Source organism: Motacilla alba, chromosome 15 (assembly GCF_015832195.1).
Source record: "Motacilla alba alba isolate MOTALB_02 chromosome 15, Motacilla_alba_V1.0_pri, whole genome shotgun sequence".
NCBI lineage: Eukaryota > Metazoa > Chordata > Aves > Passeriformes > Motacillidae > Motacilla > Motacilla alba.
In genome coordinates, this window is record NC_052030.1 from 12,607,908 (window position 1) to 12,622,408 (window position 14,501).

Here is a 14,501-nt window from a genome sequence, read left to right on the forward strand (position 1 = left end):
AGACAGACAGACAGACAGGACCTGAAATCCCACACAGACACAGCCTGAAATACCCCACAGACAGACAGACAGACAGACAGAGCCTGAAATCCTACACAGACAGACAGACACACAGGAAAGACTCACCAGATACTTCATATTTTTAAAAAGTTTGTTCTTTTTTTTTTTTTTAAGCAACCAAGATTTTTTACTTCCCTTTCCCCCCACTTCCTCTGAATAAATCTTTATGTTGTAGAGGAATACCAAGCCATGAAAAGAGAATGAAAGGGAATTATTCTGTTTTCTGTGGACATGACCCCCCAGCTGATGCTCACCCACACCCAGCAGCAGGAACGTGCCACTCCTGGGACCTCATCTCTTCCCACAGGAGTGGGACAGAGCCTCAGAAGCCACAGAAGCCTCAGCTGAGATATTAATATCCTTAATTATTTCATTAAGGAGACTGACCCCAAGAAAGGCTGAAATCAGTCAAGGGCTCTCCCAGTTATCACATGGAGGATTCCCAGCACTTCTTACAAGTACTCCTGAGCATCCAAAAATCACTCAGGAATTTCTATTGGCATTTGTCTTTGTGTGGAGGAGGAACTGGATGGAAAGTCCTTCCCAGTCCTGCACTCAGGGAAAATGTTGCTCTTCAAACACGAGGCACTGCTGGGTTTTCAGTGCTTAAACCTACAAGAGGAATCAAGAACTGGCAAAAAGTTATTATTGCAATATCAGGGATGACATCATCATCCTCTTCTCTCTTGTCCATACAAGTTTGGGAATGAAAAAACCCCAGTGGTTTAATACCATGGGAGAATTTGCTGTTCTATCAGAAATGTGTCTTTTGCCAAATGAATGCAGATGTTCATGCCAGGACAGGAGCACTTTGTAATTGGAAAACAGCTGAAAATAGAAAAAAAAGAGGAAGTGCGCTCCTGCCATGCCTCAAATTGCCTGTAATCCTTGAAACAAAATCAATTGAATTCAGCTACACCGAAGTTTTTTGCTGGATTACTTCTCAGTCTGCCAACAATAGCTGGGAATTTCTACAAAGGGAGCAATGCTTTTCTCGAGATAATTAGTCCACTTTGTGTGCACCGAGAATTTTCAGAGGAGGAGAGTACCTGTCTGCTTTTTATGCTTTCACTGAGCCCGAGAACAAAGAGCAGGGAAAGACAGCAGAAACTTTCAGAGTGCACTTGGCACTGGGATCTGCTCAGCAAGAGAAGTCCGCCAGGACTGGGATGTTCTCCTCTTTGGAATTCTCTCTTTGCGATCCCTTGTGAGCTGCAGAAATGGATGGGAACGCTGGAAATCACAGGTAAAGCTGTGAAAGCTGGGTTTCAGCTGCTGAAAGCCATGCCACAGCCCCTGCTGGCTGCTGCACCCTGCCCGTGTGTGTGGAAGCAGCTCGCTGAAGCGCCAGGCCAGCAAGAAACCCAAGGACACGAGAGTGATGACACTTGAATTTCAGCAAATTCCAATCTCTGCGGCTCCCTGAGGCACAGAAAGCAGCTCCTGGGTGCCAGTGCTAATGAACCGAGCACAACGTGGGGCCAGAGAGCAGCTGAAGCTCTTGGGACACGTTCACAGCTCTGAGGAGCCACCCTGAGAGGGGCAGCTCCTCCCTCCCTAAGAACTCCATCCTCTGTTCAGGTTCTCCTGGCAGAAGGAGGCAGGCTGTGATGTAAATTGAAGTCGGGTCTCCCTGAGATCCTATCTAAATTTAATAACCCCAGTGAAAGCTGTTCTCCATCCCACTCCCTCTGGAAGGCATCGTCACCGAGCTCAGAGCTCGCTGTTTGTTATTTTCCCAATTTTTTGGCCACAGCACAGTCTGTTCCAGCACGGCGGCCTCCCAGCGAGGCTGGCCTGCAGAATATGTGACTGCCCTTAAAAATAAAAAGCTCTGGAAATCCAGGGAGAGGAGCAACCACAGGCCGAGCATTTCCAAGGGGGAATGGTGATTGAACTGACCAAGGAACAGCTTTTAGGCTGAGCTGGAGGAAATGGATGTGGCAATAATCCCATGTTACCTATTGAATGGTAATTTCAGAGACATTCTTTGCTGAGTGTTTGAAAGGACAAAATTTGAATTCTAATTTCCAGAGAAGGCAAAGGCATTTATAACAATTGCCTTTGTGCAATTGCTGGAGCCAGACTCTATGCAGGGGCACAGGACAAGGCATCTCTTAAGGAGCCAAAGATAAATGGAATAATCTGAGATCTACAACTCTAATTATGTACATCTCTCTATCCTAAAGGGGTTTATTTGGCTATAGTTGCTTTTAGAGCCATTAAGGAAATGTTGCATTATATCTCTGTTAGTGTGGGGGAACGTGCAAAGCTGCACTTATGCCTAAAGCCTATTTTTACATTGAACGAGCCCTAAAATGGCATTCAAATTCAGTTTGTTTCTATTACAGTGCTGTGATCATTACAAGTTATTATTTTTTTAAAAATACCGATAATCACATTTCTGCATTAAAAGGGTGTGTAAGAAAGGAATGGAATCCACATTAAAAACGTGAGCTAGGAAATATTTACAAATGAGGAAGCAAAAAATAAATCTGCTACAAACGCATTATCCCCTCAGCAACACAAATCCCAGCCTGAGCTTTCTCTTCGAGTCCCGTGTGCTGCAAACCCAACATTTCCTGTGCTGCCACACTGAGACTGGGGCTCTGGCTCCTCCATCCTGCTGCAAAGGGGTCAGGACTGGCTGGGAGGATGGGAAAGGCCAGGCCAGGGGAGAGCCAGGGCATCACTGCAGGGCTGTGGCGCTGGCTGGAGGCAGCAGGGACAGGAAAACATCACTGCTCTGAGGCTGGAGAGGCCAAGCAGGGCCAGAGGCATCCCGAGAGCTGCCAACCAGCTGGTCTGGGAGTCCCCGCTATCAGGATGACCCCGAGATGTGTCAGAAAGTCTTTTCCCAGCCCAGCTGTCAAAGAAGGATCAGGACTCCTTGGCTGCAGTTCTCAAGGTTGTTTGTTATTTCTTATCTCTTCCATTCTTTCTCTGGCCTGCCGAGATCTGCTCAGCAGGTCAGTCCAAGGCACGCTGCCCAGCTCCCGGGCTGCTGTTGTCTTTTATACTAAAAACTACGTGTACATTATTTATACTGATGTTCCAATACCTGTCACCTGTGTTAGACAGCCAGTTCCTGCTCTAAACCAATCTGAAAGTGCCAACATCACCCAAAACATGGAGGTTAGAAGCAAGAAAGAAGAAGGACAGGGCACGCCCAACTCCCTCCATCTTGGGACCCCAAACCTCCATTCTAAAAATCCCCAAATTCTGCTTTTCACCCTGTGACAACTACTATTGTGCTACTCAAACTTCTGTGACTTGTAATTCTTCACGCAGAGTTGGTGATTTGTTCCATGGGTCACAATCAAAGTCCCAGGTGCCTTGGGCTGCATGCCAGGGTCTCAGAGCCCCCTGCCTGGGGCTGAGCCATCCTGAGCAGCAGAGGAACGTCCTGGGTTCCGACATGCAGGGTCTGGATTCACTGCAGGGAGGTTTAAGGTACTAAAGTCTGGTACTGAAGTGAGGTCCTCCTTCTGCAGGCTGAGGTCACAAATGCACACAGTCACCCGGGAGGTGCTGCCTCTGGCCTGTGGTTGCACCAGAGTGGGATCCCTGCACAGGGATTCTTCTGAGGACAGGTTTGATTTAGAGCAGCATAGCAGCGCAAGAGAAAGGAGATTTATCTTCTAAAACAGAATCACAGAATCACAGAATTTCTAGGTTGGAAGAGACCTTTAAGATCATCGAGTCCAAGCCATGTTCTAGCACCTCAACCAGATCACGGCACCCAGTGCCACATCCAGTCTGTTTTTAAACATCCAGGGATGGTGACTCCACCACCTCCCCGGGCAGATGGTTCCAGTGTTTGACCACTCTTTCTGTGAAAAACTTCCTCCTCAATTCCAGCCTGGACCTCCCTTGGCGCAGCTTGAGACTGAAATAAACAACGCTTTGCCTCAGCAATCTTTAATTTTCCAGGAGAGCAGGGGGGCCCCTTGCTCAGCCCCACCCTGAACAAAATGTTTTGGTTTGGAAAAAGTCGCATTAGTAAAATTTTAACAGAATATTTGTGTTATAAATAAAAGTGAATCCCTTTGACCAGCAGATTTAAATCTTTGTCTTGCTGTCACCAAGAGGCCACAGCCACGGAGTTTTGAGCATCCAGTATCTCACCCATTTGGTTCTAAGAGCAGTGTGGTTTGGGCCCACACCATTTGACTGCTCTCACCCTACATCTACACCCCCCATTTTAATGGCAAAATTCATATTGTGACAGAGAAGGGAAAAGCCTTTGACTAGAGGCTAAAAGAAGAAGAAGAATATGCAAACTAGACCTGAAGTTGTCTACTCAACAAGTTTTCAGGACAAGTCAGAGATTCAGGGCGAGCTACAAACGAGGTTGGTTCTGCCAGAGATGTTCTGGCTGCTCAAGGGCTCAGCTGTGCACGGCCAGTTTTTGACCAGGAAATCTGAACACGGCTGTGGCACAAACAACACTTTCTGTCTGCAAGCTTCTCAGAGTGGGTGTCAGCCAGAATTCCCTGGAACAACAATCAACACAGATTCTTTGTTCTCTTAATCCTTCTGGTCTCACTTTGTGTTCCCTGAGCTACTTGGCCCTTCAAAGCAGGAGAGGTAATTGAATTTCAATCATATCAAGGTCTGACTCAAAATAACCCATAATGGCACTCATTTCAATATTGCACCCGCTGATTCTTATTCTGGGTGCGGTGTCTGCTCTTTGCTGGAGAAATTTCCATATGCTCCTTGCCCTGAATTCCAAAGAATAACTCTGTCTAATGAAGCTGAGCATTGAGATTTCCCCCTCCCGTGACTTATGGGTGCAATTTGAAAGGGGGGGGGAAAGTAACAAGTAAATGAAAAGCACGTCCAGCACTGAGTGATGATGAACAGCCCTCGCAGTTTGCTTAGCCAGAGCTTGTTCTTCATTCCCAGAGGCACCAGTCCCTTTCATTATGAGGTGACAGCTGAGTTTTATTCTCAAGATTGTGCAGATTTCTCACCTGACTAGCTCATGACTGCACATTTCAGGTCAGAGAGCAGCACAGGCTGGGCTCTCTTTTCCCTCTCGTGGCCGTTCTCCCCTGTCATTCTTCGTGCAGATTTCCATCTCTCAGTCCCACCAGTAAGTCCCACTTTCTCAATTTATTCATTTTTATCTCCAAGAGCAATCCCCGTGCCCTCTCCCACGGGCAGGGCCCACCCTGCACACCCCACACCTGGGCTGCCTGGGTCGTGGATCACTCATCTCTGCTCCTCAGAGTCCTCCTCACAAGGGGCACTCACATCTCCTGTGCTACTCTGTGAGGGTTAATGGATGTTGGAGCACTCTTAGTGACATTTCTCAGTAACAATTTGTGTAACTCAAAGGGCAGAGCACTGCCTGCAGTTCAGAGTTCAATTACCAGCTCTGCTGCTGGTCTGCAGAGTCACCCTGGGCTTCTGGCTGCCATCTGGTATTTGAATTTTCCACGTGCAAATGGGCAAATCTGGCTGCTCTGTGCAGCCCTTAAATCACATGGATCTTGTGTACCTAGACAAAAGCCTCTACTATTTTAAAATGTGTTTATAAGCACGTGGCAGGGAGATATTCCATCAGTTCAGTGGAAGAGGATCCATTTCTGAGTCCCTGGCTTTGAAGCATCATCTCCACAGCACTGCTGAGCAACTTTTAATTGGTTGATGCAGGATGGGAGTGATGGTAAGAATAGACTTGAAATTTCTTCCACCAACCTCCTTCTCTAGGGCTGTCAAACCAGCACTGCTCCCCTCCACTGCTCTTGCTGAGGAAAATAAATCTGAATTAAGAGCACAGCCCACATCTGCACTGACAGGTCAGGAGCTCAGAGCGCTTGGACAAACACCAGCCAAGCCAGATGGAACATTTAGCTAGCAAGGAGGCTGCTGGAAAGCTGGATCCAAACTCAAATCACCAGGGCTGCTCTCGGGGCTGAGAAGATCATCCTCAAGCACTGCTGCTGCATTTGGCTGTGTCAGTTCCTGTCAGCAGTGGCTTCTGAAACTTCAGGGTCCCAAAAGGGAAGAGTGGATTGAATCCTCTCCAGAAATTTTGCTTCACTGATTAAAATATCTGCAAGCTTCCCCCACACATTGAAATATTTCATATTGAAATACTTCATATTGGATATTTCATATTGGAACATCCATGCCTTTGAAATCATCTTCACCTAGGAATGGCCATTATTCAGGTAATTGCAGCAGTAAAACCCAGACTCTGTGTTACACTTGCAATGCCACTGGTGAGGCTAAAGACCATCTCTACATCCTACAGGCCCAGGATTCAGTCTAAGAATGGAAAACCTCTCAAATCTGAGCATTTCCAAGTAGATCTTTTACTTTGTCAGATGGGAGTATGGGTTTCACATCACACAAGGCACTGGGTGTATTTATTTATTCATTCCTCAAAATCTTCCTTTTGTAACCTTACCACGTGTAAATTTTATTTTCCCTCCTCAAGTTTCCCTTGGAAACAAAGGGACAATTACCAGGAAACAAAGAAACAGTTTTATAAAATAGTTTCCAAAATCCCCTCCGACTGGATTGGAATTGAGGCCAAGCCCTGAGGACCATCCTGTGGTTAAAGGGGTGAAGGATGAGGTGAATCATCCTGGAGGAAAAGGTTTTGATATCCTAAGTCATCAGCGGGGCAAGTGGAAGCTCAGCAAATTTTCCCATCGATTTTTCCTTGTGATAAACTCATGGATGGGCAATGGTTTTAATGGAACGTCTTAAACTTTTCTCAATTCCTTCAATTCTCCCAGTGAAGAAACAGCACTCAGGCGAGGGCAGGTTAGTCACAGAATCCCAGTTGTGGGTGACATTCTGGTGTGCTGTTTGATGGGTAACAACGCTGAGCTTCCTCACCATCTTTTCAGCCTTCCACAATCCCACGTTCTCAGTTAATCACAGAGGGACTGGGCACTTCCCTGCTGAACAAATGAAACTTGAATCTGCAGGTGGCTGCTCATTTTTCCTCTCCCAGCTCCCTCCTTGCTCTGTTTTCCCCTGAACACCAGCAAACCAAACCCTGGGCTCCTTTAATCCATCTGAGCTGCACTTGGCCAAGGAGCAGCTCTGCACTCATCTGTGGAGGCAGCTGCTCGCCCACCCTCTGTCTGCAGCAGAGATAAATACAGAATTTCTCGTTTTTTTCCAGTGTTCTTGGCCTACTTAATCAAAATCCACCCTTGCTGCCAACTGTCAGCAGACTCGGGGTTTGTAGATGTTGTAGTTCAACACACACCAATGCTGTGTGCTGTCTTAAAATAATTCCAACTTTCATCCCGACCAAAATGGAGATTTTTGTGTGTGTGTGTGTGTGAGGAGCACACGTGCTAATGCTCAGTTTTAGCTGAGTTTTGTAACAGTCTGGCAGTTTAGGCTGGGGGTTGAGCATTTGTATTTTGTGTGAAGGCGTCAGAGAATGAATCTATTGAATTTTCCCTGATGTTATCCTGACATTCAGAAAACTTGAGCAGTGTCTCACATTCTGCAGCGCTGCTTTTTCGCAGAGGTGGGGAGTGTAAACAGCAATGTAATAGAAAAGACATAAATGCAGGATTGGCAGGAAGCCTTTTACTGGGAAAAAAATCCTCCTAATCCAAGTCCACCCTCCCTCAGATGTGAAAACTGCCATGTGCAAACAACTTAATATATATATATTTAACTAGAAGTATCAGAAAAGAAAATGAAAAATGAAACAGAAAGAAATCTTCAAAACAAGACAGGAAAACTCATTCCCCCCTTTGTGAATGGCAGCAATCCTCTCAGAGTTGCAGAGGTAAAACCTCTTTGGTGCATTTTCGTGAGCAAACCCTTGGTCACTGTGGGGCCACAAAAACCTGGGCCATAGGAGGTGGGGGAAGGCCTTAAATTAATTTACAGCCCCAGAACTCTCTGGGAATGGCCCCAGAGAGGGAAAACCAGGAGCAGTTTTGGTCAGGAAGATAGAAAATGATCCCTTCCCAACAAAGCCTGGCTCTGGGGGAAGAGCCAGCTGTGAGGTCAAGAAGGAAATCTCGTTGGGATTGGGTTTAATAACACCAAGCAGAGATTAAAGGGGTTCCCTGTGAGCATGGAAGAAGAGGCACAGCCTCAAAGCAACAGCAAGAGCCGTGAAAGTCAGGTGGGAACAGAGCTTGGAGATCCTAGGCCAGAAAATTCAGGTTTATAGGCATGAACCTCCAGAGCTGAGCAGGACACAGAGCTCGCTCAGGAGATCCCAGGTTTAATAAAGAGCTGTCAGCAGAGTAATTCCTGCTGGAAGCCAGGAAAGCTCAGTGGGACCAAAGGAATCCCACGCAGGGGAACAGAAACAGCAGGCAATGGCAAGGAGGCGTTGGGAGAAAATGAGTTGGGGAAGGTTTTTCATGGCTGGGAGCAAGTCCTGGGAGTGATTCCTGCAGAAGGAAGCTCTCATCTGCTTCTAACTCCAAAAGAAATGATCCAGCCACTTCCCAGGGAGTGAGAACACCAAAAAAACCCAATGGAGAGCAAAGCTGGTGCCCGAACCTTGGGGATGGAGGCTGAAATGCCTGCCCATGCCAGCAGAGACAAACAGCTTTGTTCTGAGGAGAAAGGACAGGTAGAATCAGGCAGCAAAGCTCCTGGAACTGAACAACTGGGAAAAGTGTAACTGAAATGCTTCTTGAAATTACCAGCAGAGAGTATCAAACTGCAGGGAGACGAAAGCTGGGCTGCCTCATCCTGAGAGCTCCAGCAGCCCTTTCATCTGCTCTTCATTATCCTGGAAGGCTTGGACCCTTTTAAAAGTGACAGGATAATTTTATTTTGTTTTTTAAAAATAAAATCAGAGCGTGTGCTCTGGAGTGAGTCATCAGCTGTCCATTAGCACCGAGCCAGGAGTCAGAGGGGATGGAGCAGGTTGGATAATGCATCCTGAAATCTCTCTGCATGGGCCACCCTGGAGGTCACCTTCAGGCTGACAAGGGGGCACCACAGGAGCTCAGCTCAGGAAATTCAACCCCAGGTTTGGCTGGAATACTTTCAGATACTTAGACTGACCCTGTAAGTATTTCACAGAGGGTTAACACGGAATTTTAAACTCCAGTTTAACACCCAGACATCTGAGGAGGCAGGAAAGCATCAGTTTGTCCCAGCCTGGAAGTGAACTTCCCATATTCAAACCAGAAGGACGTGGAAAAGCATCTTGTCTGCTTTTAGGATGAACTTCTGTAAATGGAACAGAACTGGAGACACGTGAAGTGTGAGGAACAGCTGGGGAGGGCTGCACAGCAGCTGCCAATATCAATAATTTATCATTAACTGCTTCCACAGCCATTTCTGAGGCAGTTGTGCCAGGGAGCTGGGCAGGAGGCTCGGAGTTCCAGGCCAGGGGAAAGGTGAGCACTTCTGAGCTGCTGGCCCACAATTTCCCCAAATATTTGGGTGTTCCTGTGCACGCAGCTGTTCTCGAGACACAAAACACAACCAAACGAACACAAAAGCAGCAAAAAGACCCCAAAAATCCATCAGTGCGTGTGCCCCACCAGGCAGGAAGACAGAAGTGGAGGGGAATGGCTGCCAGCCATAAATCCTTTGCAGCAATTGTACAAATAGATGCAGTTTCTCATCAAAATGAAGCGGGGCTTTGGAAAGCTCTCTGCTCCAAGCTGTGGGGGCTGAATCCACTCCTGTTTTGATATTGTGTTATCAATTAATTTGACTGAACTTCCTGGGCAAGTTATTAAGTCCCCATGCCACTTTCTCATTATCTGTAAAACAGGGCTAACAGTATCAGCCCCAGTACTTTGCAAGGGAGATCAAGGATTATTTGGAACCAGGAATAATTCCCAAATCCTGCTTGAAAATTGCATGCCAACTTTTCCCTCTTATCTGGAAACCTCCAACCTCCCTTCAGCATCATTAAAAGAACTTATTCCAACATTTTACTGTATAAAAACAAAACAGACAATAAGCATTTGAGATAAAATTTGCCTCCAGTGCTGGCTGGACTGCCATTCTCCTGTTTCCTAAAAGGAATCTGGTTTTGAAGGTGACCTGCATTACTGCAGTGTTAATAAAAATGCACTGTGTGTAATCAGTTATTATTTTATCTCTGGGCATATTCAGTGCCTCAGAATGTGTGAGCATTCCCAAGGGGAGCGTGGTGCCAGGAAGAGAAGGCTCTTCTTCAGGAAAAAAGGGGTCAAATCCTCCCCCAAATACAGAGTCCCTACTGATAGTGATCTATGGAAACACTGCCTAATACATTTCATATTTAAATTGCCATAACGTCTTGGACTTTGTCACACATTTTATGTTTTGCCACAAGAATAACTAACTTTCCTGCTGCTGTCAGTGCAGGTGCTTCTGAGGCCCCACCGGCCCCAGCACAGGTGAAAATCTTCCTTGTGAAAGAGAATTCCTGTGAAATAATGCTGAGCTGCCGAGAAACAACTTCAATTTCCAAGCAAAACTGCCCTGTCCTGTGCACCCTTCACTTTGCTTTCAGTCACACACTCTTGCTTCCCAGAAAACTCGAGATTTGTAAACAAAAGCATCTCAATTTTTAATGCTTGGCCTCAAAAGCACAGTGTACATACAGGATCCGAGGGCCACGGGGGGGACAAACCCCCTGATTTCCAGTAATTCCCAGGAGCAATTTCCTGATGGAACCTAAGTAGCTATGGAAACAATCTCTTTTGTTTCCTGCACAATGGTCTCCGTTTCTGAAAGCTTCCCCTCCAGAGAAGGACAGCACTCCCTCCCAGGGACAATTCCCTTTCTCTGGGCCAGGGCAGGCCTGGCTGCAGGTGGAACAGGGAATTCCAGCCTGGAGCAGGGGCTGGATCGGCGACTGATCTGTCTGGGGTGTCCAATCCACGGTAGGAATCCTGCTGGGGGACAGTAAAATCCACACTGCTGCACTCATGCCATTAATTCCCACTGCTGCTCTAAAGGTAAAACAAGGGCACCTGTTCCACACAGAAACGGGGACCACAATCTGCATTTCAGGGCCCCCCAGTGCCCCATTAATTCCTGGGAACACGCACAGAGATTTATATCAAATTATAAATCCTCCACTACCCAAAGGCCGGACCCACAGGAGACGTGGGCCTGGGAAAATCAGGATATTCCTCTTGCCTCTAGAGTGCTTTCCAATATAACCCTGCAGAAGTCATTCTGGCTGCCCCTGCCTCAGTTTCCCTTTCCACAAGAACAGGGCAATGCCCTCCACCCCCTGCAAGTGTTTCAAAGTCTTCTGATGGAAACTGCCAAATGAGAGTGGCAAAAATCTTTATCAGCAGAGAGAGGAATAATCCTACCACTCCCTGCACGTCTTTTGAAGAATGGGTCAATAGATTTTCTTCATCTGATTTGTTCCCTCCCCAGCAGATTTTATTCTTATCTAAAACTTGCTCTTGAAAACCCCATTTAGTTTTATACCCTGCTTGGGAATCCTTTGGAACAGTGTATACTTTATAAATGCAAGATAATCCCCACCGTTTCCAGCCTTCTGCCTCTAACTAACACTCATCCAAAAACTGCAAACAGGCTGAAAATTCTGCCGTAAATGCTCCACTTGTCTCCCCAGTGCTCCATAACCTCGGAGGGGGGAGCAGGAGGGCTGCTCTGGCTGCATCTGTGGCTGGGTTACACAGAGCTCGTGGATCAGCAGCAGGAGCTGGATGCCAAACACAGCTCCCACAAAATCACCTCCCAAAAAAAAAAAAAAGGAATTTCCTCCTGCCCTCAGGGCTTCGGGCAGCAGGGCTGGGTGTAAGAGCCCTGCCCAGGCCAGAACAGAGGCAATACACAAAGCCACTATTCTCCAGCAGTATCTGCAATCCCAGGACAGCCTGGAAGCCTTCTGGAACTTTTTTTTGGTTTAACTCTCTTGCTGACAGCTCCATCTCTAGCTCCTCAGGTGTCACACTGGGATTCCACTCACTGTAATGATCTTTCAAGGACAGGGTCAATTTTTCCCATTTCTTTTGTGTATTAACACTTAAGAGAATGGATTTGCCTCCTTTCCTCCGTGGATGCACGCTGGCTGAGGTTACCAGATGAAAAAAGCTGCTTTAAACTGAGCCCAGTGACACTTTCAAAGACCCCCCAGGCCGTTCCAATCCTTGCAAACAGAGTTCCTCCTGCCTTTGGGGAGGAATTCTGCCTTCTCAGAAAGGCTCTGATGCACATTTAGGCCTGGGATGTGTCTAATGCCAGCTTCTACAACGGCAAAAATGCAGCAACAATTCCAAACCGCAGGGATGGAAGCCTCCCCCACCTTTTATTGAGCTGGCATTCAGAGATGTGTGAGAAGGAGCTGCTGCTGGAGTGCCCTGAAGTGTCTGGAGCAAGAGCCCTTCTGGACTCACGCCAGTTTCACAAAGCATTTTCAGGCCACATCACACGAATTTTGGCTGTTTGAGAGGCACTGAGTGCCCTCTGCACTCACTCTGGGGAGCAGCCACTTGCTGGGAGCATCCCCCAGCTGTCCCCACACAAAGATGGAATTTGGGACCCGGGTGCCACCAGTCCTGCTCTGCTTCCAGGCCTCAGTTTAAATCCTCCAGGTAATTTTTGTTACTCTGAAGGTCTGATCTGACTCTGATCACTCCCAGGACAGCTTTCCTCTCCCAGTGACCCTCCCTGGACAGAAATCGGGGAGCAGAAGCCCCTCTGAGGCTTTGGGTGAGTGATCTGTGCTGGGACACTGATTTCCAAGGCAGCTTGCAGGTTTGTCACCAAGCACCCAGGACAGGAGCGGGAGGTCACAATCAGCCCCTCCTGCCTGCAGACCTCCTTGGAATTCTGCCCCGGGGCTTCTGCTCAGCTCTTGGGCACAGAATTCCACATCCCTGGGAATGGTGCAGTATTGCCTCGTCTGGGGTCACCATTTATTTCCGTGGGTCTTCAGGGCAGTCAGGACTTGATGAAGGGGAGAGCTTGACTCCATTGCAGAAGGCTGGTTTATTATATTATGATATATATTACATTAAAAAAAACCACACTATAACTATACTACAAAGAACAGAGAGAAAGCTTCATCAGAAGGCGAGGCAGGAATAGAAAGGAATGAATAACAAAGTTCTGTGACTCCCAGAGAGTCCCAGAGCTGCTGCCTCCTGGATTGGCCACCAAGCAGAAACATCCCACACTGAGCAATGGAGGAAGCACCTGCTGCATCCCACAGCAGCAGATCACAAATTGGTTACACTTGAACCTGAGGCCCTTCAGCTTCTCAGGAGAAGACAATCCTAGCAAAGGGATTTTCATAAAATATCACAACCACAGTGCAGCCGCATTCCAAGAGCCTTTTTCCACCTGTGCCTTCCCCGGGTTGATCCAGCAGCTGCCTCTGACCATCACCACTCTCTGAGCTGAGACAGAGATTTTACTTCAGCGCCCCAAGAGTCTCACCCTGAGCTGACCCCGAGCTCCAATTCTGTTCCAGCTTTTCCTTTACTCATGAATATTTAACTGCTGCCGTTTACACCTGCTGGATCCCATTTTCTGGCATTAAGATCGCTCAGGTTTGCTGTGGGGGAAGGAAAGCCAAGTGCTTTGTGATGTGGGATAACTCTCTGCAATGATTCTGGTCCCATCGTGTTCCTCTCCTCTGCCTGCCCCATCAGCTCTCGCAGGGATGATCTCTTTGTCAGCTGCCACCTCTCCCCACGGCCCAGCCCCTCTGACAAACCTCTCCCGAGCCCTCCCAAATTAAAAATCCCTGCATTCCAGCAGCGTGCCGGGACTTCCTGACCAACACCTGCTTGTGAAGGGAGGATTGACAGCATTTTACAGCACCTTGCACCACGGAGCCGCTCCCAAAACCAGAGCTCTTAAACACCGACCCAAAAGTCAGAAGTTGTTTGAAGAGGTCTGAGATGGGAGCCAAAGCCAGAGCCCCACTCCAGCACCACACATTTGTCACTCTGCGTTTGGCCAAGGGGACGCTCAAATTATCACCAGAAGGTCGTGGAGAAGTCACCAGCAAGGGCTGGAGTTGGATCAAACCCTCCACATAAAAAAAAAAAAAAAAAAAAAAAAAAAGAAAAAAAAAAGAAAAAAAAAAGAATTAAAAAATTAATATAAAAATAAAAATAAAAATAAAAATAAAAATTTAAAAATAAAAATTAAAATATAAATTAAAATAAAAATAAAAATTAAAATTAAAAAATAAAAATAAAGATAAAAATAAAAATAAAAATAAAAATAGAAAATTAAACAATTAAAAATAAAAAATAAAAATAAAAATTAAAAATAAAAATTAAAATTAAAATTAAAATTAAAATTAAAATTAAAATTAAAATTAAAATTAAAAAAATAAAAATAAAAAATAAAAAAAAATAAAAATAAAAATAAAAAATGAAAATAAAAAATAAAATAAAATAACAAAGCCACACCTTCTGCCTGGCCGAGAGGCCAGGAGCAATGAGTGCTGGTGTGCTCCAGGCCAGCGAGGCACACGAGCTGTG